A 19,863-nucleotide genomic window follows, 5' to 3' on the forward strand; every position below is an offset into this window, starting at 1 on the left:
CCAAAGTCACACTCTAGCATAGTGGCTATGTTTCCACTAGTGTGACTCTTAAGTTGTGCGATTTAGAGTGCGACTTTGAGTGCAGCTTTGATCCATCTTTACAGTCTCTGGAACAAGGTCGCATCAAGGTACTCATTAAGGTAGCGCAGGCACCTTTTCAAAGTCGCTTATTTTCAAAGTGGCATAGATGGAAACTGGTGCCATTGAAATCAATAGGCTGTGACTTGTCATGCAACTTAACCTCTTCACCCCTGCCACTGCTGGGCAAAGCAACATATCCGTACGTCGCTCGCTCAGCCGCCTGTAGGTGGGCGAGCATGCGCTGCCGGCGACGCACTCCTGCCCCCGCTCCTTCCCTGAGGAGTTAGCGTGGTGTTACTCACCATCTCCCGCAGCAGAGGGAGAAAGATAGATGGCTGATGTAAACACAGCTGTCTGTCATTCTCCCTTAGATCATCACAGAGGCTATGCAAGACTGCTATGTAGGATCGTATGTCTCTGTGATGATCTAACAAGCCACGCCCCCTGACAGTTATAATCACGCCCCTAGAGTCAAACTTAACCCCTTGATCACCAATGAAGTTAACCCCTTCCCTGCCAGTGTCAATTTGACAGTAACAGTGCATATTTATAGCACTGATTACTGTAGTAATGTCACTGGTATCCCCAAAAGTGTCTAAAATGTCAGTTAGGGGTCCGATCTGTCCGCCGCAATGTCGCAGTCACGCAAAAAAAAATCGCAGATCGCCGCCATTACTAGTTAAAAAAAAACCAATAAAAATGAAATAAATCTTTCCCGTAGTTAGTAAACGCAATAACTTTTGCGCAAACCAATCAAAACCGCTTATTGCGATTTTTTTTTACCAAAAATATGTAGCAGAAAACAAATTGGCCTAAAATGTTAAAAAATTTTGATTTTTTCATTTTTTTTTGAGAATTTCATATATTTTGTTTATATCGCAAAAAATAAAAAATGCACAGGTGATCAAATACCACCAAAAGAAAGCTCTGTTTGTGGGGAAAAAAGGACGTCAATTTTGTTTGCATACAGCGTCGCACTACCGCGCAATTGTCCGGTAAAGTCACGCAGTGCCGAATCGCAAAATAGGGCCTGGTCTTTCAGCAGCCAAATCTTCTGGGGCTAAAGTGGTTAATGTGTGTTTTTTATTCTCTATATCTGTTTTTATATCTATTTTTTACATTTGTTTTTATAATTCTCCCCTCACACTGTGGGTTTAATAGCGCTGGTCCAGCATCTGTTATATATCTCACTACAGGACGTTGGGCCCTCAGGCCACCCTCATGAAGTCTGTTTCTGATTGTTTGGTCAGAGACATTCACACCAGTGGCCTGCTGGACGTCATTGCTAATGGGTTAAGGACCTTCTATGGTCCTGTTCAGTTCCCCTAGAGTTAAGCCCCGTACACACGTACCGATCGTCGGCCGAACGATCGGCCGTCTTTTGTCCAGGGCTGTCCTGTCTGTTGAAAACTGCAAAAGACTGCACACGAATTTTGTCGGCCAACAACAGCCGACTGCAGAAGTGATGTCATGTGATGGTTAACTTTCCTTGTCTTTTTTATTTTCTGAGCATGCCCAGTCTTGCAAATCTGCTGTCTGTCGGCCGAAATCTGTACTGACTGGCGAACAATCGGCCGTTCTGGTGTTGGCCAACAAAAATTTTAATGCCTGCACGACAGATTCTGTTCAGCCGAAAATGCGCTGTCGGCTGTCGGAAGCATCATACTAACAAGCCTACAATCGGCCGATCGGTCGTCGGCCGAATATTTACGGCCGACAATCTGTACGTGTGTACGGGGCTTAGCTGCCTGTCTCTTGGAATCTCCTCCATGCTCTTAATACTGTGCAGGGAATGGCACATATTGATGTGCCATCCTTGAGGAGTTGGACTGACTGTGCAACCTCTATAGGGTCCAGGTATTGCCTCCTGCTACCAGTAGTGACACTGACTCTAGCCAAATGCAAAACTAGTGAAAAACAGTCAGAATAGATGAGTAGGGAAAAGTGTCAGTTGCTTCCACCTGTAATACCATTCCTGTTTTGGAGGTCATCTCATCGTTGCCCATCTAGTGCACCAGTTGTTAATTTCATTTCAAAGTAGCTGAAACTGATCAAAAAAACCCTCTTCTACTTAACTGACCAGATCAATATCCAAGGAGTTTAATTGACTTAATGATATACTCTGATTAAAATTTTTTATTAGATGTGATAAAAAAACCTTAAAATAGGCTCTGCTCCAGGCCCAGATGGGTTCCCGATTTGTTACTACAAATCTTTTGCTACTCTCCTCTCTCTCTGTATCTGACATGGTTTTTCAATTTAATCCAGAAAGGTAAGCGCATTGATAGCGCTTTCTATTTGGCCTATGTTTCAGTTTATCCCAAACCGGGCAAGGACCCTTCGGAGGTAAAGAATTATAAGTCTATTTCCCTGATCAACAATTACCTCAAGATTCTAACAAAAATATTAGTCAATAGAATGTCCACATGTATTATTTTGTATGTGCACAAAGATCAGGTGGGCTTTATCCTGGGGTAAAAGGTCCAGACCAGATCTGGGGGGTGGTCGATGTGATCTCACTTCTGCCCCTCTTGGTGGGACTGTGGTGCTCCTCAGAATTTATATTATCTGTTGATTTACAGAAAGCTTTTGACACAGTGGAGTGGCCTTACCTCTTCGAGGTTTTGGAGAGGTGGGTATTCGGCCCCAACTTCCTGGGAACGCTACACGCATTTTACTCTAACCTGAGCGTGCAGATGCAGTTACAGGGATGCTACTTGGATCCTTTCCTTATCACCAAGGGGATAAGACAAGGTAGCCCTCTCTCCCACTTAATCTTTGCAATTGCAATTGAGACTTTGACCATAGCAATCAGAAACAACCCCCACATACATGGCGTGCGATGCGGCCCCCAAATCCACAAGTGCGCCCTCTTCGCTGATGATCTCCTCCCTTTTGCCACGCCCACATTAATCTCAACTCCTAATATCTTCAAACTCCTACCGGATTTTGGGTGAGCCTCTGGACTTCGTTTAAATATGTTCAAGTCTATAGCACTGAACATACACCCCCCCCCCCCCCCCATAGAGAGGCTAAAATCCTATTTCCTGTTTGCTTGGAGATCCTTGAATTCCTCTTCTATACCCTATGTGGGTGTCCGCCTGGCTTCCAGTATCGACCAACTTTATACAGCTAATTATCCCCCACTTTGCAAGAAGCTGGCGGAAGACTTGGATCAGTGGGCCCGTGGTGATCTTTCCTGGTTGGGCAGAGTCAACTCTATCAAAATGAAATGCTTCCAAGATTGCTCTACCATTTTCGTTTATTACCCATACGGATTTTGAAATCCCATTTAACAAGATTACAATCGAAAATCATACGCTTTATTTGTCCCCGTCATTATCACCCTACCAGCCTTTGCAGGCCTTTCTATCTGTGCGAAGAGTGGAGTCTCCACCTTCTCATTAGGATTGGGTAGCCTATAACAAACTCCAATGATAACCTTTGTAGTACAGTTTCACCTATAATGCTTCAGCCTCATCACACTCTCCATCAACTAGGTTCTCATTCACACTCACTTTGAGATCACTTCTCACATAGAGACAGACACCACCAACTCTTGGTTTCACCCTGTCTTTCCAAAAGAGAGCATAGCCAAGAATATTAATGGCCCAAGATTGAATAAAGAATGAAGCCAAGATTCAGCAATACCAATTAATTAATAGTTCTCTTCGTGCACAAAAGCTTCAAACTCACTATTTTGCTTGGCAGACTTTTGGCATTGGTGAACAAACCCTTTACTTTATTGTCATGTAGCACCCTCCTAGTCAGGTGCTAGGTAAAGGCATTTGTTTGCTCTTCTGCTTTTCTAGTTTAGCCTGTTACATGTGTCCAGGTGTGATTCACTTGGTCTGAGGGAGTGTCCCCACTGTATCCAATAGGGGAGCCTGTTGGACAGTAGAGGAAACCCAGCCAGTGACACACAGGCTTTTGTGGCTGTCCCAGTGGGAGGGCACAACCGCAGTGCATCCTGGGATTGGTCATAAAAGCCAGGGGCACATGTGACAGGGCGTCTTTGGCAGTGGCGGAGCCAGAGGGCTAGCTGGGGTGGCAATTGCCACCCCAGACAACATCCTTGCCACCCCTGTTGCCACCCCGCTCGCGCTAGCTGAACGAGAGGGCACCTGTGCAGCAAGTTCTCTGTGACTGTGTGACTGAGCGCGGTGAGCGGCAGCGGCAGCGGCGCCGTGAGCGGCTGCACAGCTAACCAATCACGCGTGCCTGCACCGTGAGTAGCGGCACAGCGAACCAATCAGGTGTGCAGGCACGTGTGATTGGTTAGCTGTGCAGCGGCTCACGGCGCCGCTGCTGCTCACCGCGCTCAGTCACAGAGAACTAGCTGCACAGACGCCCACTCGTTCACTTCTTCTTCTTCTACCTGCTGTAACCTTAGGTAAGTCTCTCTGGTCTCTGCATGATTGAAGGGGACACGGCATGCTGGTCACTACATTGATGGGTTGGGATGCTGGTCCCTATATTGATAGATTGGGATGCTGGTCACTATATTGATGGATTGGGATGCTGGTCACTATATTGATGGATTGGGATGCTGGTCACTATATTGATGGATTGGGATGCTGGTCACTATATTGATGGATTGATGGGTTGGGATGCTGGTCACTATATTGATGGATTGGGATGCTGGTCACTATATTGATGGATTGATGGGTTGGGATGCTGGTCACTATATTGATGGATTGGGATGCTGGTCACTATATTGATGGATTGATGGGTTGGGATGCTGGTCACTATATTGATGGATTGATGGGTTGGGATGCTGGTCACTACATTGATGGGTTGGGATGCTGGTCACTATATTGATGGATTGATGGGTTGGGATGCTGGTCACTACATTGATGGATTGATGGGTTGGGGTGCTGGTCACTATATTGATGGATTGATGGGTTGGGATGCTGGTCACTACATTGATGGATTGATGGGTTGGGATGCCGGTCACTACATTGATGGGTTGGGATGCTGGTCACTATATTGATGGATTGATGGGTTGGGATGCTGGTCACTACATTGATGGGTTGGGATGATGGTCACTACATTGATGGGTTGGGATGCTGGTTACTACATTGTCAATATATGGGGGGGGCATGCTGGTCACTACATTGAGGGGGGGCAATATTGTGCAGCCCTACCCATAGGCGTGCACACGGGGTGTGCCGGGTGTGCCTAGGCACACCCTAATCACCCTCGTGCAGTGCTTCTGCCATGGCCGCCGCCGCTGTGTCTGCTGCTTTCTGCCCCTGGCTGCTCAGCTCCCAAACCCAATCCTGTTGGTGCGGAGACTGAGAGGGCCTGCTGTAAGGGGGGGGGTCTATATAGGGGACCTCACCTCACCCTGGCCTGCTGTAAAGGAGGATCTATGGGGAACCTGCCCTAGCCTGCTCTAAAGGGGGATATATGGGGATCCTGCTCTAAAGGGGATCTATGCCATAGATCCCCTTTAGAGCAGAGCCATGTGATCGGTGTGCGGCCTTAAAAGAATAATGTTTACTTTGATAATTGTTTATTTAATTAAAAATGTTTTATTACCGCTTAGAATGTTTGTTTACATTTATTTATAAAAGTGTGTGTATATGTATATGTGTGTGTGTATATACAGTATATATATATATATATATATACACACACACACACGCATGTATATTGACCCCCCCAAAATAATACCTTGCCACACCTTTGCCACCCCTGTTTTAAAAGTCTAGCTCCACCAATGGTCTTTGGGTGGGAAGCCAGGTCCCAGGAGGAGGGTGATGGCTCTCTCTCCTCCTGTCAGTGTGGAAAGAGGGCACAGTCGGCCTAGTGGACCAGAAGTGGGGTGCTGAGCCAGGAAGTCCAGGATACTGATTGTGGAGTAAGTGGCAGAGCGATCTGAGGAAAACCAGTGGCTGTGAGTACCAGGGAGCTTGCCAGGGGTCTGCCCAGGAAGGGGACCACTCCAGGGAGGGTCAGTGGACAGGGGCCAGCCCATGCAGCGAGTAAGAAAGGGGGTGCCAAGTTAGACCCTGAAGAGAAACTTGAAGTATTGTTCACCTTTTTAATCTTCAACTCAGTGGCAAAGTGAAGCAGCGGCCTTGCCACACACACAGCAGTTAGATGTCCTCAAGATTTGTGCATAGTTGCTAAGTTGGATGAGTATCCCACTCATCCCTTCTCCCATTCCAGTTCCAAATAAAATACAAAAAAACAACTCCCCTGGACTGTTCATTGACAGAGCCAAGTGTTAAAGTACTAAGATTTTATGGACTGTTACTATGGGTAACCCAGAGGGATTCACACTCAGCAGCTCCCAAGGGGGCAGTGCTACAGTCACATTTTGCACACGTGTTTCAGTACAAATAGTACCATTTCCAACTTAGGACCCTTCTTATCATCTGAAATAGCCCCCCCCCCCATCTTTCCCCATTTCACCCATTAATAGGGACTGACACCTGTGTGACCTGTCTGCTCCCCATTATAATCGAATTCCCCCTCCCCCTCAAACCTAGTTTAAATATTCCTCCAGCCTTCCCATAAACCTCTCCCCCAGCACAGCAGACCCTCTTCCATTTACATGCAAACCCTCTTTAGCATATAGGTTGTCCCCCAATGAAAAGTCAGCCCAGTGCTCTAGAAACCCAAATCCCTTCTTCTTACACCAGATCTGTAGCCATGCATTCACAATCTCTCCCTGTATTTCTTGTGTTGTGCATGGCACAGGCAATATTTCGGAGAATATTACCTTGGAGTTCCATCCCTTCAACTTGCAGCCTAGTTCTTAAAATTCAATTTTAAGGAGCCTCCACCTTAAATGTATTCTGTCATTGGTTCCAACATGGACCAAGACAGCTTAGTCATGCCCAGCCCCTCCCAGTAATTTATTAATCAGGTCCACCACATGCCGAACCCTGGCACCAGGGAGACAGCAAACCATTCAGTTGAAGCAGTATCATATGACTATTACATAAGAGGAAGAACTCATTGTAAGGTGGGTAAAATCCCCTACATCAGACATAAGATGCCAGATAATAATTCAGAAAATAAAGAGGACATTTTAGCTAGATATTGTCTGAGATTTTCTTTTTTTTTTTTTTTGTTAATGCTGATACTTTTTACCCTGTTTGCACTACTTAGAATTTGGTTTCCCTTCACTACATTTCAATTTAATGCCATTTAATGAATTAGTGTTCACATTATCTAGTACAGCGTCTTTAAACATGCACAACTGCATGTCTATTGATTCATGCACTGTGTAACCCCTTTCAGCCTACCATCCAGTTGCTTGTGGCCTATTTTATGCCCATTATTATAGAGTGATAGCTTACTAATGGATTAGGCTGGATACACACTATACAACTTTTTTTGTTAGATTTCCTTTAGATTTACCTTCAACTATGTAGTGCAAGGGCCTGCCTGATTGCATACAAATTGAAAGTGTTTAGGTTTGACCTCATATTATATGTGTAGCACCCCACAGGTAGGTGCTAGGTAAAGGTATAGTGGGCCTTGTCTGCCTAACAGCAGGGCTGTGATTTATTAGTCAGGGTGTCATGGTTTCCAGGTGTGCCTGCTGAAGGGGGAGTCTCCCCACTGGCTCCTGTGAGAGGCTTCTCATAGGGCGGTGGAGGAAACCCAATCAGGGGACACATCCAGGCTTGTACTATAACTACCCCAGAAGGCAGATTGTGCTGCAAAGGATTCTGGGAGATGGTAAAAGTTTGGGGGTGGCACATGACACGATTTCTTTGGCGGGAGCCCCAGGAGGGAGAGAACGGCTGTCTCCCCTCCTGTCTGAGGAGGATCTCGGGATTGCTGCCTGAAGATCCAGAAAGTGCTGAACTAAGCTGAGGGGATCCGGTGTGCTAAGAACCTGCAGAGAGTCAAAGGGGTGAAGTCCCAGGAAAGCCTACACAGGTCGTGAATACTGAGGATTAACCCTGGGGCAGTGTTGCCAACCGCCCGTAGATTTACGGACAGCCCGTTAAAACAGGGCACTTTTCTCCTGCCCGTAAATGCCCGTAGCAGGAGAAAAGTGCCAGTAAATCTACGGCGGCGGCGTCACTGTCAGAACTGCGCATGTGCGGCGCGCAGTTCCGGAGATCCCCGAGTTATCGACGTTGGACGAGTGCCACGGCCCGCCTCTGCCTCCGCCTCCGTCCCCGCCTCCGCCCCCAGACCCCGAGTTATAGACGTTGGAGGAGTGTGCCACGGCCCGCCTCTGCCTCCACCTCCGTCCCCGCCTCCGCACCTGACCCCGAGTTATAGACATTGGAGGAGTGTGCCACGGCCCGCCTCTGCCTCCGCCTCCGCCCCCGCCCCTCCTCATTTAAGTTTTCCCGCCTGTGTTCCCTTGGGCCTGTGTGATGAAGCCGGTCCGGGACTGGAGGAGTACATCTGGACCGAACCTCGCCTGATCGTCATCCGCTCACCGACACCGAGGAGGGCAATCGGCGTGAGCTATGGAGGGGGTCACCGTCACCTACCTATCCGTGCGGGCTGAGCCGTGCTGCTGGGCACTATGCCGGCCACTGACCATCCAGTCCATCCATCCGCCGCAGGTAAGGTAAGTCAGACTCAGAGCCGGCTCCTCTCATCTGGATGGAAGGGTGAGGGGGGGGGGGGGCACACACAGGTCCTGGGCTCCTGGCATCACGAGGAGTTGGAAATGTTTCATGTAAGTCATTGTAACTTGTTGTACTGCCTTGCCTTGCATTGCAACGATATGAGGGGAGCTACTTACCTACCCGTGTAATATCAGGGGAGCTACCTACCTACCAGGTGGGTAAGTAGCTCCCCTGATATCACACAGGTAGGTAGATAGATGGATGGGTAGGTCCTCCGCAGTGTCTGTCCACCCCCTGTACCATGTCCGCAGTGTCTGCCCACCCCCTTCACCATGTCCGCAGTGTCTGCCCACCTCCTGTACCATGTCCGCAATGTCTGCCCACCTCCTGTACCATGTCCGCAGTGTCTGCCCACCTCCTGTACCATGTCCGCAGTGTCTGCCCACCTTCTGTACCGTGTCTGCCCACCTTCTGAACCATGTCCGCAGTGTCTGCCCACCTCCTGTACCATGTCCGCAGTGTCTGCCCACCTCCTGTACCATGTCCGCAGTGTCTGCCCACCTCCTGTACTGTGTCTGCCCACCTCCTGTACCATGTCCGCAGTGTCTGACCACCTCCTGTACCATGTCCGCAGTGTCTGTCCACCCCCTTTACCATGTCTGCCCACCTCCTGTACCATGTCTGCCCACCTCCTGTACCATGTCTGCAGTGTCTGCCCACCTCCTGTACCGTGTCTGCCCACCTCCTGTACCATGTCTGCAGTGTCTGCCCACCTCCTGTACCGTGTCTGCCCACCTCCTGTACCATGTCTGCCCACCTCCTGTACCATGTCTGCAGTGTCTGCCCACCTCCTGTACCGTGTCTGACCACCTCCTGTACCATGTCTGCAGTGTCTGCCCACCTCCTGTACCGTCTCTGACCACCTCCTGTACCATGTCTGCAGTGTCTGCCCACCTCCTGTACCATGTCTGACCAGAGTCTGCAGACTCTGATGTAAGGGGGAACTCTGTGCTGGCTGGGTTATGGTAACCCAACCTTCATGTAAATTTGAGAAATATGTTTTTTGACTTTTGTTTAACTTTAACACATTGCTAATAGCACTAGCTATATGTTTATAGTTAAAATATTGATATTTGCACGGTTTAGCACTGAAAATTGTTATTTTAGGTACTTTTTTCAGTGTCCGTAAAAAATTGGTGCCGTCCGTAAATTTTGGACGTTCTGCCAGTAAATTTCCCTCCGGGGGGTTGGCAACACTGCCCTGGGGGTCTGCCTGAAGTTAGAGGGGACCACTCCGGAAGAGGGTCGGGGATCCAGTGCCAGCTAGTGGTGAAAGGGGGTACCTAGTTTGAGGACCCTGAAGAGACAGAGGGGGTACATAGTCAGTGGACTCTGAAGAGCCTAAAGTGTAAAGGGAGCGCCTGTGGTTTGGGCCCTGAAGTGATAGTGCACAGTGTAAAGTGTGCCAGTTGAGAGTTGCAGCAGTACAGGAACTTACAAGGAGTTTCTCAGCCAGTGCAGTGCTGGAGGGAGCCATTCAGTGACTCTGAGCTATTGTAGTGTTACAAGTTAAGCAGTTCTACAGTCCTGGATCTTCTGGACTAAAGTCGAGGATCCAGCACAGTTTCAGTAATTACACAGTGTTCAAGCGTCAGGAAGCGTTGGCTAACGTCGGCTGGCGTCAAGACAGCACTAATAGGCATTTTTGCCAGAAAAGTCCCACAATTGTATCTAGTTGAGCCTAAAGGAGTATCCCACTCATTCCCCTCTCCCATCCCCTTAAATACACTAAAACCACAAAACAAAGATGCCGGAGTTGTCAATGTCTCAGTGCTCACACCCAGGGCTGCAGCTCACAAGGGCTGGAGGGGTAACCAGTACCGATGGCAGACCCACATCAGGCCACAGGCCTGGAAAACTTACTACATATGGTTTTGGTAAATCTAAAGGAAAAAATCTAAAGGAAATTGTATAGTGTGTATACAGCTTAACTCACAAAAGTGATGGGAGAACAGAGAATTCATCATATCCAAAGGCTCCTGTGAGGGGTAAGCGATAAAAGTGGGGGTTTGTCCAAGATATCCCTGTTTTACAAGCAAGTTACAAAGACAACAAGCCAAAAGCAGCCAATATGGACCCTGCTACTGAGTCCCGGTGGTGTGAGGAGAAAACTGGCCACTGGGATTCAAGTGTGGGGGTCTAAATGACGGGTGTCAGCACACAGGCATTGAGAGAAAAAGGGGTGCCAGTTTCAGAACCCTGAAGAGAATATTTACACAGGAACATTTAGAGTATCTTCACTTAGTGGCAGGGTGAAGCAGAGGCCTTGGTGCATTCTACAGTAAGTTGTCCCTCGGACTGTGGGTGGTTGGTAGTTGGAGTATCCCACTCATCCCTTCTCCTGTCTGGGTTTTCGGTGAAACCGCAAGAACAACATCCCCTGGATTGATTATTGACTGAGCCAAGAACTTTCATTGATGTTTATCTGCTGTCAGTTGCTAAGGGTAACCCAGGGGAATCCAGAAGGTGTAATTCTCAGCAGTCCTCTAGGGGGCAGTGCTACATTTGGGGGGATATCGCCCTGGGTTACCAGAATGGTTGCTAAAGGCAATGGCGGAAGAAAAATTCCAAAAATGTAATTTTCCTCTCAAGAACTGTGTTCTAGTGCTCAAGAGAAGTGTGAGGCCTGCTCAACAGGAGATAGGGAGAGTGGGATGAAGAATCAAATTCACAGTGATGGTTGCCAACGGCAACGGAAGAACCTTTGTCGGGACTGTATATTTTCTGCTCAAGTAATGTGCTGGAGAGCGAGAGAGTTGCATCTTGCTGTAAAAATGGACTGTGCCTGCTTAACAGTAGATGGTCCAAGTGTGGATGGAGAAAATGGCAGCCCAGGGCATGGCCCAGTGGCCATTTGTGTGCCAGAGCTATGCAGGAAAATGTTGACCGTGCATCCAATGACAGTGGGACATTCTTCCAAAGTAGTGGCAGTGAGGATGCTGTAAATAAACTTGTTGGCCGTGCATTTAATGACAGTGGGACATTTTTCCAAGACAGTGTGGCAAATCTTGCCTGTACAAGTGCTAAGAAGAGAAATTCGGCCATGCATTTGACAGCGGGACAATTCCACTGAATAGCAAAGAGGGTCAGCTGACTCAGAGTGATGGAGGCGCAGCTGTAGCCCTAGTACAAACAAGGATGGCGGATGCGTGCAGAATGAAGAGCACGATTCGCCTTACAGTGACTTTCACGCTAGCTGAGCTAAGATGGAACGGCATTAAAAAGGTTACTGTACCGTGCGGGAAAGGGCGAGCTGGAGAAATCTGCCTAGCAGGAGGAGTAACCGCAAATCTGAAGTCATGGGCGGAGACGCTGCCTACACACAGCCAATCCGGAAAGAGAAAGGGAGTCCATAAAATACTACTGCTTTCGGGTGAGGCTGAGAGGGAGACACGTGTGTGGAGGAGCAAGATGGAGAGTACCGGAGTGAGCCGGAGCCTGGAGGCTATCCCACGTGTTGGCAGAGATCTTGCGAAGCAGACCGGAGAGATGACATCGAACCTGTGGGATACAGGGGTGCGATTAGTGCCCAATGGAAGACTGGCGTTGTGCACTGGAGGAGGCGTGGAGCACTTGAGCCTGGTATGTAGTCAGTGTATAAGTGTTACCATCCGGATGCAAGTTTGGGGCCAGTACGGGCACTGCGGCAATCTGCCGCTGTGGGCAGAGAGGAGTGAAGGTCAGCCGAGAAGATTGAGTGTGACATGGGAGACCGATGTCACTCATGCCCTGTCAGCTGCGGGATCGGGCAAAGGAAGAGGAGTCCTTAGAGTGCCAGCGGAACTGGGCTCTATACAATCTGCCAGTGATATAGTGTGTAAAGTGAGGGAAACCTGAACTTCTGAGTCCGTGTGCATGCAGGTAGTGCGGGTCGGGAGCGGCCACCTGATGTACAGAAAGCTGCAGTGGCAGAAACAAAGTCTGCTCCAATCAAGGCAGAGGGGAATAGATGGCCTGCGGTGACCAAGGTTGTGAGTGTGAGCAGCGAGGAAGAGGCCGGGGTCATCGATGTGGGGTCTCCCAGTTTCCAGCATCGGTATGGATCCTTGGAGGAAGGATTGGATGTGTGTAAATCGGAGGAGGAGACCAAATGGGACTGGGGGTAGGATGGCCGAAGAAGTTCAGCCAGTCCAAGTGTTCCTGATGAGGAGACTAGGGATTCCGTGGTGCGAGGACAGTGCGCCAGGAATCTGGGGTTCTGTGAGGCCTATGCTAATCCTGTCCCAGATCTACTGTATCTCCACCTCGGAACTATGCAGAGGCTCGGGTTCAAAATGAGGCCTAGGCCTACCTCATCAAAAGAAAGGAGACCCTATATTTCACATCTGGGAGAGGTAACCGGAAAACCCTCCCCAGATTCTCCAGTATGCAAAGATGGATACAGCGAAAGGTGGCCTTAGAGTATGGATATGACTATCCCTATGCTCTACGGAAGGTCATGCTGGAGATAGAGGCCAAAAGAGAAGCCTGGTGTGATGAGACTGTATGGGACTTTCTCTTTGTCCCCAAACCCTATCGCAATCAGTCTAAGCTTGAATTATGGAAGACCTTCCTGTCGGTGAAGGCGCAGTGGAATCGTGGAGGGCTATCTACATAGATCGGGTAGAGGTCCGCCGTCCAGATGGATCTGGCCAGGCTTGGTCAATCAGAATCCAGGATGAGGAGAGGAAAGTTCTGCGAATCCCCCATTCGGATTACTACTGTTAAGGAGAGACTGTTAAACCCTATTGAGGCTGGATAGCCTATGCTCAATGACTAAGGGACATAGAGCAAAAAGGAGAGAAAAGTTCAAGTTCAGTTGTTGCTGGGGCTTATGCCCTATTCCCGTTATCCCTTCCCCTTCTATCCTTGCAGAACGGGTTGAGAAAGCTGCAAGACACCACTGGCTAGTGGACTCACTTCAGAGGGCCGATCCACTAATTTTCCAGGAGAAAATAACTGAAATGTGTTATTCAAGAGATCCCTTTGGCCATCGGGCCAGGGCCATGTGAGTGGCTGCCCGGAATAAGTGGGCAGCAGCCTGAGGTTCTTTGGTGGGGGGTGCCCTAGTGCCAGGGGGCCCCAAAGAAACTGTTGACTCCTACAGGACTGATGGGTTGCTTGGGCTCCAGCAATGAAGTTCATATCAGAAGAAGACTGGGTGTGAGTGTTGCTAGTGAAGAGGACACTGCAAGCACCAGTCTCTGGACTGTTCATGCCTTCCAGGCCTTGGGGGCGTGATCAGTAGTAGTCAGTGGCAGAGTTTAGTGTTGCCTTGGAGGAGCGATGCTGACAATGGGTCAAGACTGATGGATGAAGTACCTACTGGATCACCTAGATAGGGATGCTGGGTGAGAAGGCTGCCCCTGCCGGGAGGGTCTTCTCACCACAATAAGTTAGACTTGTGGTTACTCAAAATATGTGCCTTTTTCCAGAATATGTGCCTTTTCCAGAAGTGTCTAACTCTATTTTCCTTGTAGGATTGTTTAGAACTAATATGTTTGATACTTAGTCAGGATGTTAAGTCCACCCACCAGTGCAAAGTTTTTTTGGTGGAGGGTGCATTACTTTTATTGCACCTAATATGTATCACAATTTGTACAGCACAGATATATATTTTTTTTTCATGTAACTTATTTCATGTAAATTTGATCTTTCCCTTTGACTGGAATTTTAGTAGCGCAGGGATGGTGATAACCTCCCACTCAATCACACTGTCAATCCAATGTGATCACTCAAAATCTTAATAAGATGCATAAATATGAAATCACTGAATAAAATCACATAAATTGACATCCATAAAAATCCAGAAAGTCCATTAATAAAGTGCATAAAGCATATAAGGTGCAAACATGAGGAGTCCAAAGTGCAGGGTGCAAACATGCAGGATCACTGATGTAAATTTAAAGGATCACCATTGATTGCCACCACCTTCAGTGCCGGGATGAATGTCTAAAATGCAAACTCACTGGAAATCAGTGCCTATCCACTCTCATGGAGTGGGCTACCACAGCATTAGACAATAAAAGGCACACTTCATCCAGATCACTGTCCTGTGCTGCAGACACTCCTCTCATATAATATATGCGGAAGATAAAACAGAAAGCACTTCCATAGCGTGATATCATTTAAAAAAAAAATTTATTCAAACCTTCATATATCACACTCGCATTTTAACAGCATAAATACACATGGCTCTATCTGTAGGGATGAGGGCTCTGCTCACCTGAAAGTAATCCGCGTTGCAAACCCGACTGAGCGATCTCCAGCGGTCTCCAGACGATCCTCTCCCTTCCTTAGATTACAAGTTGTGGACGCCGTATAGCCACGCCCGACGCGTTTCGTCATTTCCGACTTCGTCACAGGGGCATGGCTATATGGCACGGCATGTCCATCTAAATAGGAGACTCACGGCCCGCCTCCCATTGCATGTCAGCGGCGGTGCGAGACAACGTAAGCTCACTCACATACACGAATGAATCTTGGGCCGTCCTCCCTAGTCATATGTACATAGACCACAAGACTATGCATTTAGCCCTTCACTTCCTGCTGGGCACAATTGACTGGGTATAATTAACTGAGTAAAGTTAATATATGGCCACACTAAATGTGATCACCACCTAGTGGTCGCTTATATTAATGCATAAAAACATGCTGAATAATAAACTTAAACCCCAGTCAGGCGACACAGGATATATATATGTCAGATCACTTCTTGGTAGAGGCCGAAATGCTGAGAGGGCTTCCCTTGCAGCTCGGTGCGAATCACCCCTGGAAGTGGGACAGGAGGTGACGTGTCCCAAGGAGCACTGGATGCTTGTGGAGTGCAGGTAAAGGTTCACAAGGATATCCTGGAACAACTTGCAGGGCCTCCAGGGAATCAAGCAATGTGCAGGTAAAAGCCAGGCCGAGGGTCATACACAGGTATCAGTCCAAACAGGTCGCCAAGACAAGGGGATTGAGCAGAAGCAAGTCCGTTGAGCAAGCCGGGATCGGTACACTGGAAGTCAGGCAGAGGACAAGAGAGCAAGGATGGTCACACAAGCCGAGGGTCAAACACTGGAGCAGGATCGAAGGGTCAGACGAAGCCGTGGGTCAAAGCCAGGAGAGAGAGCAGACAGGTCAGAAACAAGCCGGGTCAAACTGGAATCCAGGAAGTAGCAATGCACAGGAAACAGGAAGAGCTGAAGACAATCCAGCAATCAGATGGGCTGAGCAGAGTCCTTTTATAGGCCAGTGAATTAGTCTATGGCCTGAGTCCATTGCAGCCATGGGAAGTACTGGCAAATTTGCCAGTTGCAGCACAGCCATTTCACTGACAATGAGTCTATGGCCTGAGTCCATTGCGGCCATTGGAAGTACTGGCGGAGTTGCCAGTTGCAGCATGGCCGTTTCTCTGACAATATATAAAATAAACAATTTGGGGTTCCTGACCAAATTCTATAAATAAGTAGAAAGAGGCCTGAGATTCATATACATATATCCCCAACCATAAACGGTAATTAAATGATAATTAGATTCAGGCATAACATTAGCCTCTCTAATAAATCATGTGTAGCATCCCACTCAGCCAGATGCAATCACATGAATAAACATAACAAACTGTAGTGCAATATTCAATGCCTACATATTAAGACCATCAATTTCAATATATAAAAAATTTCAAATTAAAAATTAAAAATTAAAATAATATAGACCTCTATATAAATACAACGTGAATCTGGATTAGTAGTACATCAGTACACCATAAAATACATACATTTACATAAAATCAATATATAAATGCACATAAGGTAATAAGATGATGAGAATGCAGGTAAAAGTGACTGTTATATATCAATCCATATTCAATAAATATGAGTAAATCACTGTAAAATCACATCACTAAAACTACATCACTAAAAAACACATCACTAAAAAAAAGGGGGGGGGGGTCTCAACCGTTCATATACTACACATCACTAATGACACAGTTGAGATCCAACTCTATAGGTAAAGAAATTGGGTGCGCTGCCCTAGTGCATATGTGCAACATACAAAATGATGTAAACAAATAAACCAAAAATGCAATAATAATGCAAAAAAATGAAAACGTATGCAAATCGTGTAAAACAAAAAATGTCCAGAAGGTGACTATTGATACACCAATGTGCAATAAACGTCCATATTATAAGTCCATAAATAAAGTGCAATAAATGGTGACAAAAACTTCCAGCTTGGGGAAAGGTGAACTGTGATTGGAAGGTGCAAAGTCCCACCACCAGCTTGGCCTCTTACCAGAAGTTAAACGTTAAGGGCATATATGAATATGACCGCTCCAAAGGTCATGCAGCCAGGTAGAAAAGTTCCCAGAAATACAGAAGGCACTCTGACACACTCGTGCTCCCTAGACTCTTACCGGACAAAAGCCAAACAAGAAGCCTGGTTCTATGGTGATGAGTGGTCCTGCCGGGGGTTACTGGACTCTAGGATGGCTGATGTAGTTGCTTGTGTCCAAGAGGAACAGACCCAGTCAGAAAGCCTGACGAAAGAAAATCTTGCCAAAGGTGGCTAGACTCTGATTGGCTGCTGTAACTCCTTAGTCTGGTCGACCTCAATAATAGGGGACACAACAGAGGGGACCGCAATAGTGCATTACCAACAGTAGATTTTTATTAAAACAAATGGTTGCACTTACAGTTGTGAAGACAATAATAGCGAGTTCCCTCACGGAGGAGCTGTATGGCGGGGTCCGCCTGCAGTGCGGACCGCTGCCTGGTCTAGATGTGATGACGCGGCGCCTCCTCTCTCGATCCAACTCTATGTTTAAACCCTTCGGATCAAGAGCTTGTGTTAAAACAAATCCATTTAGTTTCACATTTTGAGAGTTCTCTCACCCAATTAGAGCCTCTCCAGGATGGGGTAACTCTTTCTACTCCCCAAAAATGCAATCCCCTGGGGTCCCTTTGGTGGTATTGTTTGTGCAGACACATTATGCTCTTTTTTCCCTTTTAAAATATTAGTTATGTGTTCTACTACTCTCTTCTTTAAAGTGCGTTTCGTGCGACCAATATATATCTGATTACATGGACACATTAGTGCGTAGACTACGTGAGTCGTGTCACATGTGATCAGACTATTGATCTTAAACTCCTTCTGAATGGCGGGTACATTGAACATAAGCCTCTTCCTAGGATTATTCCGGGCAACATGACAGGCCTTGCATTTACCACATGCAAAGAAGCCCTTCCTCCCTGCAAAAAAGGAGGTATTGGGGGGATCCAAAATTTTCTTTACAACCCTACTCCCGAAATTAGGGGCTTTCCTGTAAATAAATGAAGGTACCTTCGGTAGTACTCTGCCCAAAGTTTTGTCCATTGCGAGGGTATGCCAATGTTCTTTAAAAATGGCTTCTACCCGCCGATAGTCCTCAGAGAAATCGGACAAAAAAAAAGAAATCGGACCTCCTATTATTACCATTTTGACTAACTAAGAGGGTATTCCTGGGAGTAGTGGATATACTCTGAATTTCCCTGTCCAGCACGGATTCCTTATACCCTTTATTCATAAACTTTTCCTTAATAACATTTGCTTGAATTGCAAAATCGTTATCATAGGTACAATTCCTCCTTATGCGCATTAGCTGGCCACGAGGCATGTTTTTCAACCACGTAGGATGGTGGCCACTTTGGATCAAAAGGTAGCTGTTTCTATCAGTTTCTTTAAAAAACACTTTAGTGGTGAACCTGGTCTTATCTCTCCGTATCCAAACATCTAAAAAGTGGACCTCACTCTCACTCCATATAAAATCCAATTTTATATTATTATGGTTGTCATTCAAATGGCGCATAAAATCTAATAAAGATAATTCAGACCCCTCCAGCACGAAGATAATGTCATCAATGAATCTTCGGTAAAATCTCAATTGGGGTCTGTCCATATTAAAAACAAATTTGTCCTCCCATTCAGCCATGAAAAAATTTGCTAGGCTGGGTGCAAATTTGGCGTCCATCGCGACTCCAGTTTTTTGGCTATAAAACGTACTTTGAAACCAAAAATAATTGTGGCCCAAACAAAAATCGAATGCTTTCTGAATAAAAACTTTTTGTCCATAAGGCACCTCACCCCTTTTACTTAGAGCCCAATTAAGGGCCAATAGGGCATCCTCATGTTGGATGGATGGTGTAGAGAGACGACACGTCCGCCGTCACCAGGAAGGCAGATGAGCCGTCTCCCAACAACACATCATCCAACGAACACAACAAGTCTTTTGTGTCTTTCAGAAATGCTTTTGTCGCTAACACACTGGGCTGCAGGAAAGTATCTAAATACTGGCCCAACCTTGCGCATACCGAACCAATCCCATTAACAATCAGACGGGCCGGGGGGCATGTGGAACTCTTGTGTATTTTGGGGAGGGTATATACTATGGGTATTCTACATGAACTAGTTACCAGGTACTTTTTTTCTTTCTTTGTAAGTACCCCAGTTCTATAGCCTTCATTTACCAAACATGATAGTTCCTTTTCACACCTCATAGTGGGATCACTTGGTAGTACTTTATAGGTATTCTCATCTTCCAACATACCCATTAACTGGTTGAGATAAAAGGATTTATCCATTATCACTACCCCTCCCCCTTTATCAGCAGGTCTTATTATTATTTCCTTCCGTTTTTCTAGTGAGTCTAAACCCTCCTGAATGTGTCTATACCTGTTTTCTACAGTGTAGTCTGGTTTCATTGCATGTAAATCATGCAAGACAAGCTTCTTAAAAACCTCCACACACTGATTATTACTCACGGGGGATTGTGAATAGATTTATCGCGAAGACTGTTTAACATGCCATTCCTTCCAGTGTTGCTAATTGACGTAATAGGATTGTTCAGAAAATATTTTTTTAAATTAAATTTCCTTATAAAGTTATGTGTGTCTATATAAACACTAAATTTTCTCATGGTCTTTTTAGGGGCGCATTTCAATCCCTGATTTAAAACATGTAATTCTTTTTTCTCCAGCTTCACTTGACTCAAGTTAAAAATCCCTTCATTTAATATTCTCTCCTGTGTTTTTTTTTAATTGAATCTGTCTCCCGGCTCTGCATCCCCTATATGGCCTACATCTTCTCTGTGTCCTCCTCGATCTCCTCGTTGGCCTTAGGTCTGGGGTCGACGTCGCCCCCTGCCCCGGCCCCTCCCTAAAAAAGGTTG

Source organism: Pelophylax lessonae (assembly GCF_965119305.1).
Source record: "Pelophylax lessonae genome assembly, chromosome: 8".
NCBI classification, from domain to species: Eukaryota; Metazoa; Chordata; class Amphibia; order Anura; family Ranidae; genus Pelophylax; species Pelophylax lessonae.